The sequence below is a fragment of the Scyliorhinus torazame genome, chromosome 18 (genome assembly GCF_047496885.1).
Source record: "Scyliorhinus torazame isolate Kashiwa2021f chromosome 18, sScyTor2.1, whole genome shotgun sequence".
In the NCBI taxonomy this organism is placed as follows: Eukaryota; Metazoa; Chordata; class Chondrichthyes; order Carcharhiniformes; family Scyliorhinidae; genus Scyliorhinus; species Scyliorhinus torazame.
In genome coordinates, this window is record NC_092724.1 from 77,312,334 (window position 1) to 77,318,837 (window position 6,504).

At 46.9% G+C, this 6,504-nt stretch overlaps 1 long non-coding RNA gene across 1 annotated transcript in view; it reads right to left on the reverse strand.

The window, feature by feature from the left end:
• The window catches only part of LOC140394825 (uncharacterized), a 92,613-nt gene extending 89,429 nt beyond the window's left edge, over nt 1–3,184 (reverse strand). The window contains exons 1-3 of the long non-coding RNA XR_011936019.1: nt 3,121–3,184; nt 2,888–3,001; nt 2,623–2,784 (exon numbers count right to left, since the gene is read on the reverse strand). This is a non-coding gene — a long non-coding RNA (uncharacterized lncRNA). The remainder of the gene's footprint in view (nt 1–2,622; nt 2,785–2,887; nt 3,002–3,120) is intronic.
• Nucleotides 3,185–6,504: the final 3,320 nt, after the last annotated feature.

The following is a 6,504-nucleotide window of genomic DNA, read 5'->3' on the forward strand; positions in this document are numbered from 1 at the left end:
GTGTTGCTTTGCGACAGTATTGGCTGAAAGAAATAGGACCCCCTCTGTGTATCTGTTTTTAATATTTTATTCCAAATATTTTCAGATTATCACATACAAAATATTCCATAGAATGCAACCAATATAATGCCAGCAGGTTTTTTAACAAAATAATACCAATAACCCTAACCAACCCCCACCCCCTTAAGACCCAACCCGCCCCACTACTTCCCCCACCCTCCTATCCACCCCCCTCCCCCCCACCCCCCACCCCCCATTTCTGGCCACAAACAAATCCTTAAAGAAGGTGATGAACGGCTTCCACCTGGAATAGAACCCTTCCTCCGACCCTCTAATGGCATACTTAATCTTTTCCAGTCTCAGAATCTTTGACAAGACCTCGAGCCACGCCAAGGCCTTTGGTGGCACCGACAACCGCCACCCAAGCAGGACTCGTCTCCAGGCTATCAGGGGGGCGAAGGACAGGACATCAGCCTTCCTCCCCTCCAGGAGCGCCAGCGAATCTGACACCCCGAAGATCGCCACCAAAGGACACAGCTCCAGCTTCACTCCCACAATCTCCAAACCTGAACTCAAACAGCTAAGGGCAGGACCAGAACATTTGTAAATGGTTCACCAACTCCCTCAGGCACCGCTCACACCTGTCCTCTATTCCACGAAGAACCCATTCATGCACGTTCTAGTTAAGTACACCCTGTGGACTACTTTAAACTGTATCAGGCTCAGCCTGGCACAAGAAGAGCTGGAATTCACCTTATACAAAATCTCGCTCCACACCCCTCCCTCCAGGCGCAACTCTTCCTTCCATTTCCCCTTTACTTCCTTCAACGGTGTCTTCCCTGTCTCCAACAACCATCCACATATATTGGATATCTTCCCTTCCCCATCTCATCTCGAGATAGCATCCCATTCATAAGTGTAGGTCCCAGTAACCGAGAGAACAAAGTCAGCTCCTTACGAACAAAGTTTCACACCTGCATATACCTAAACAAACTCTTCCTCAGGAGAATAAGTTTCTCCACTATCTCCTCCAGTCCGCAAACCTACCCTCCACAAACAATCCCTGAACCTTTCGACACCACCCTCTTCAAAATCTTATACATTGCATCCATCCCAGATGGCACAAGGTTCCCACAAATTGGTGACAGTAATGATATTGCCCCAATTTAATATGCTGCTTGAATTGGTTCCAAATTCTTAGAGAGGCCACCACTACCGGGCTCCTTGAAAACTTGGCTAGAGAGAATGGAAGAGGGGCAGTAACCAGCACCCTTAGGCATGAACCTACACAGGAAGCCTCCTTCATCTGCCCCCACATATAGGGGCACCTATGTTCCTTCCCCCCCCCACCCAGCACCCAACCCCTCCCCCCCACCCAGCACCCAACCCCCAGCCCCCAGTCCCCAGCCCCCCCAATCCAGCACCCAGCCCCCCCACCCAGCCCCCAACCCCCAACCCCCACACACGCACCCCCACCCCTCCCTCCACTCACCTGACAATCTAAGTGCGAAGGCCAATGATTTAATCGGCAGCACATACAACAACAGGGACAGCGGCCATCCCCTACTCTGCCCCTATACAACCGGGAGTACCTAATAGCTAATACCTTTGCATCAGCAATCAATAGTAAAATAAGCCTGTAAGCCACAAACTCCATGGGATCATTGTTCTTCTTCGGCATCAACGTGGCCAGCAGCACCCACTGAGACAGAAAGTCATTAAACATCGCCAATAAGTGTGGTGTCAACAAGGCTGCAAACTGTAGAATTCCACCAGGAAGCCATCTGAACCCAGTGCCATCCCCGACTGCATAGCACCAATACAGTCCATAATCTCCTCCTATCCCAGTGGTGCCTCCACCCCTGCCTCTTCTCCACCTCCACATTAGTTTAGATCACCCAACTGAATTTAAATCTGTGTCTGCCAAACCACTGCTCTATGCATATGTTTAACTCAATTTTACATCAGTCTGTGGGAATGCTGCACAAATTGAGCTGTTGGGCTGGATTCTCCGCCGGCGGGATGCTCCATTTTGCCGGCAGCCCGGGGTTTCCCGACGGCGTGGGGCTGCCCCACAATGGGAAACCCCATTGACCAGTCGGCGTAACGGAGCATCCCACCGGCAGGGTGGAACAGAAATGTGGCGCGGCGGGGCAAGAATTCAGTCCGTTGTCTTTCAAATGAGACATTGAACCAAGGCGTGCCTGGACATAAAAGATCACACAGTACTACTCGAGGAAGTCAGGGTAGTTCTCCCCTGCCTCCTGGCCATCACAGAAATGGATTATCCAGTTGTTATCACGTTGCTATTTATGGGGATTGCTGGACACAAATTGGCTCCCACATTTTGAACATGTCAAAAGTATTTAATTGGCTGTAAAGCATTTTGTGGTATCCTGAGGTTTAAGGTGCTATATAAATGCAAGTCTTTTTATTGTATCATATATAACACATATTACATATTTCTAACAGACCCTCCAATTAGAAATCTTGAAATGTCACATGGGTATTTACAGTAAAATACAAGTTAGATATTGGTGCAAAGCAAAAATACAGCATGTCAGCACTGCAATTGTAATGCGATTGCACACTAAGATGGGAGTTTGGATGTGTCTGACCTACCTCATAAGATGTGAAGCAGACATTGCCAAGCTGCAAAATGGAGGACAAGATGGACCACACTGTTATCAGTTGCTCCTCCAACAGCCCGATTCTTCCCAGAGAACCCAACAAACACAGAAAGTCTTCATGCTCATGTTTGCCAGTGATCTCACATGCTCCGCCCTGCCCAAGAAGCAGAGATATAAAGTTCAGGATTGGTCACGGAACCACAGTGTTATAAGCATGGAGTAATCTAACTAGTTGAGAGCAGAGGGGACAATCCCACCTGGTTGATATAGAAGTATGTCTCTGGCTCCTGTAGGTTCAGCTCCTGTTTCTGCTCCTCATCCAGGCCGGCCAGCAATTCATAAAACACATGGTAATTACGCTCATTACGTGCCTTAAACATCAAAGAAAAAACAGTAACTAACATAGAAATCCATCAATCACTACAACACAATTCAACTCAAATCCACACAAACACAATGTCATGAGGGGAATACCCATGAATACACTTACCTGAAAAACAAGCCTGGACTTCTCCAGTAGATAGTGGGAGATGGAGGTCCCAACCACCTGGCCCCTGAGACATTGAAAGCAACAGGTCAGTTTCCAACAAGTCATGGACACTTGTATCAGAGACCTCTTCTCAATATTTTTCAGAACGGATAATTGCACTGCAGACTGTCCCCATCAAACACATCCAAAGCAGATACAGCACAGGGTTAGATATAGAGTAAAGCTCACTCTACACTTTACCCATCAAACACTCCCAGGGCAGGTACAGCACGGGGTTAGATACAGAGTAAAATTCACTCCACACTGTCCCCATCAAACACTCCCAGGGCAGGTACAGCACATGGTTAGATACAGAGTAAAATTCACTCCACACTGTCCCCATCAAACACTCCCAGGACAGGTACAGCACTGGGTTAGATACAGAGTAAAGCTCCCTCTACCCTGTGACCATCAAACACTCCGAGGACAGTGTAGCCATCTGACATGGCCACTTCCAACTAAGCACAGAGCAACTCGCAAAGACTGATGGGTAAAATGGACAAGCCAAGAGTCAGGCAGGTTCTGAGCCTGAAATGCATATTCGTCAGCAAAGTCCAGACGGTATCGAAACCCCGTCCCATTAGCATGTTAATCAGGCCGATTAGCAGGTGATGGCCCATCTCCCCCAACACAAAGGGCTGGTACTCCAGCAAACGGGACAGTCCTCTATGTTATTCTCTAAGTCTGAATAAATATTGTAGGCTTCCAGTTAACACAAATACTTTATTCAGTGGGTTCGTTCTGTTTCCAGAGCTTAACTAGATATAATATAGTCAAGCGGTATGACCAGTGAAGCTAAGGTAAACTGCCTATGCTGAGCTGTCTCTGACTGCTGCTGCTCACTAGCCCTGTGCTTCTGAAAGAGGCAGATCCTTGGGCTGGACCCTTTTTACCCATCTCTGATGCTGCCCTCTAGTGATGCTGTGGCTGTTACATCTGTCTGTAGTCCCTTGTGTATGTGCAGATGTATGTACAGATGTTTTCTTGACTGGCCTCAAGAAAACTGTGCATAACAAGTGGCGAGAATATGCAAATCTGCACACTGTGAAAATGATAAAAGTAATACAGAAACAATTAACTGTGTTGTGAGTCCATCGTGAGAAATGTCCATATTCGTCTTATGCATGTGTTGAAGTGTCGTTACAAATCTAGCCGGTCGGGTGCCTTACGTCTTCTGCTGGAGCATCTTAACGCTGGTAGTAGGGATGATGGTTTGATGTCATCAAGCGTACTGTCTGCCGTTGTGTGGCGAGGAACGTCCTGTGGACAAATGGACTCGGTCAAGTCCAATATGGGAAATGCTGGCGTTTTAGGTCGAATCTCTAATAGATCCCTGTGGTTACGACGTAAAAGTACCCCCGCAGACGATTTGACAATGTAGGACCACGGTGCCTCCTGCCTGATCACCGTGGCTGAGTCAGACCATCTGCCTTCTGGGTCCCTGATTCTGATGGTGTCCCCTATTGTCAGTGGCTTGAGTGGGATTGCATGTTGATTGTAGTATAGTTTTTGTTTGGAGCATAGTGCCCGCATGTCGTCGAGAACCGGTGCGTTGCTGGGGTCTCGGAATTGCTTTGCCGGTAGAGTTGTCCGGATGTCTCTGCCGAAGAGCATTTGCGCTGGTGACAGTCCTGAGCTCAATGGGGTTGCTCGGTACGATAACAGAGCTAGGTTGATGTCGGAACGTGACTCGGCTGCCTTGCTGATGAGTCGTTTAATGATGTGGACACCTTTTTCCCTGTTCCATTTGATTGTGGGTAGCGATTCTGTGTCGCACCGTTGTCTGACCTCGACTTTTTCTTGTGTTTGTGGTATTGATTCTGTATGTCATCGTTTGTGAAAGCTGTTTTGCTTGTTTGTTCTGGAGCAGATGTGAATTCGTGAGATTCTTTAACATGCCATGGCATGTTTGTAGTCTTGTCATTGTTTCGCAGTGTGCTGTGTCATTGTCCTTCACGTGCAGAGTTGTACCATGTTGTACAGGTCTTGTTTCATTGTCGTTGTTTCTGTCGTTTCTGTCTTGGTTGGTTTCGTTGCCGTTCTTGTTGTTGTCGTTCTTTTTGTCACACTTGTTGATTCTGTTTTTGTTGTTTTCACTTTTATTCTTCTTCTTTTTCTTGTCGTGCTTGTTGTTTCTGGGATGCTTCTTGTTGCTTTTGTCGTTCTTGTTGCGCTGCATGTTGTTTTTGTTGTTGTTCTTGTTTCTGCTGTGCTTCTTGCGATTTTTGTTGTTCTTGTTGCACTCAATGAGTGTGCCATGTGGATGATTTGAGTCATTGTCACAGTTATTGGTGTCAGTGTCCGTTGTGGTATCCGCTACATTGAGCGTTTCTTCTTGAGAATTGTGAGAATGATCTGATGCTGCATTGATGTTGGTGACATCAGTCATTTGTGGTGGATTTGATTCCTCTTCTTTGCTTCCTTGGTACTCCTCTTAGAACATAGAACGATACAGCGCAGTACAGGCCCTTCGGCCCACGATGTTCCACCGACATGGGAAGTCAAAAAACAAAAGCCATCTAACTTACACTATGCCATTATCATCCATATGCTTATCCAATAAACTTTTAAATGTCCTCAATGTTGGCGAGTTCACTACTGTTGCAGGTAGGGCATTCCACGGCCTCACCACTCTTTGCGTAAAGAACCTACCTCTGACCTCTGTCCTATATCTATTACCCCTCAGTTTAAGGCTATGTCCCCTCGTGCTAGCCATTTCCATCCGCAGGAGAAGGCTCTCACTGTCCACCCTATCTAACCCCCTGATCATTTTGTATGCCTCTATTAAGTCTCCTCTTAACCTTCTTCTCTGTAACGAAAACATTTCTTGGTGCTCCTCTTTTGGAGTCATTTCAGGTTCATTTGAATCATCATTGATCTCTTTGTGCTCCTTTTCTGGAGTCAAAAACTTCACGATTTCATTTTGTTGTGGGTCGTGGTGCTCCTTTTCTGGAGTCAAAATCTTCAGGATTTCTATTGACGTGGTCTCTCTGGACTCTTGGTGCTCCTCTTCTGGAGTCAAAATCTTCAGGATTTCATTTGACGTGGTCTCTCTGGACTCATGAGTAGCCGTCCTCTGATTATTGAGTGCTGCTGTGCAGACGAGCTGAGATATGTCAGTCTCGCTGTGATCCTGCACATCCTGTATGGGAATTGTGATTTCTTCGTGGGTAGACATTTAGTGTCTTCTTCTTGGTTAAATGAGCTGGGTAGACTTTTATAGTCTTCTTCTGGTGGCTCAAATAAGCTTGATAGATCTTCATGGTCTTGTTCATGCATGGCGTTCGCTATGGAGTGTTTGCTTGCTTCCATTTTTGAGCCTGTCACCAAGCTGTCTGCGGAGGC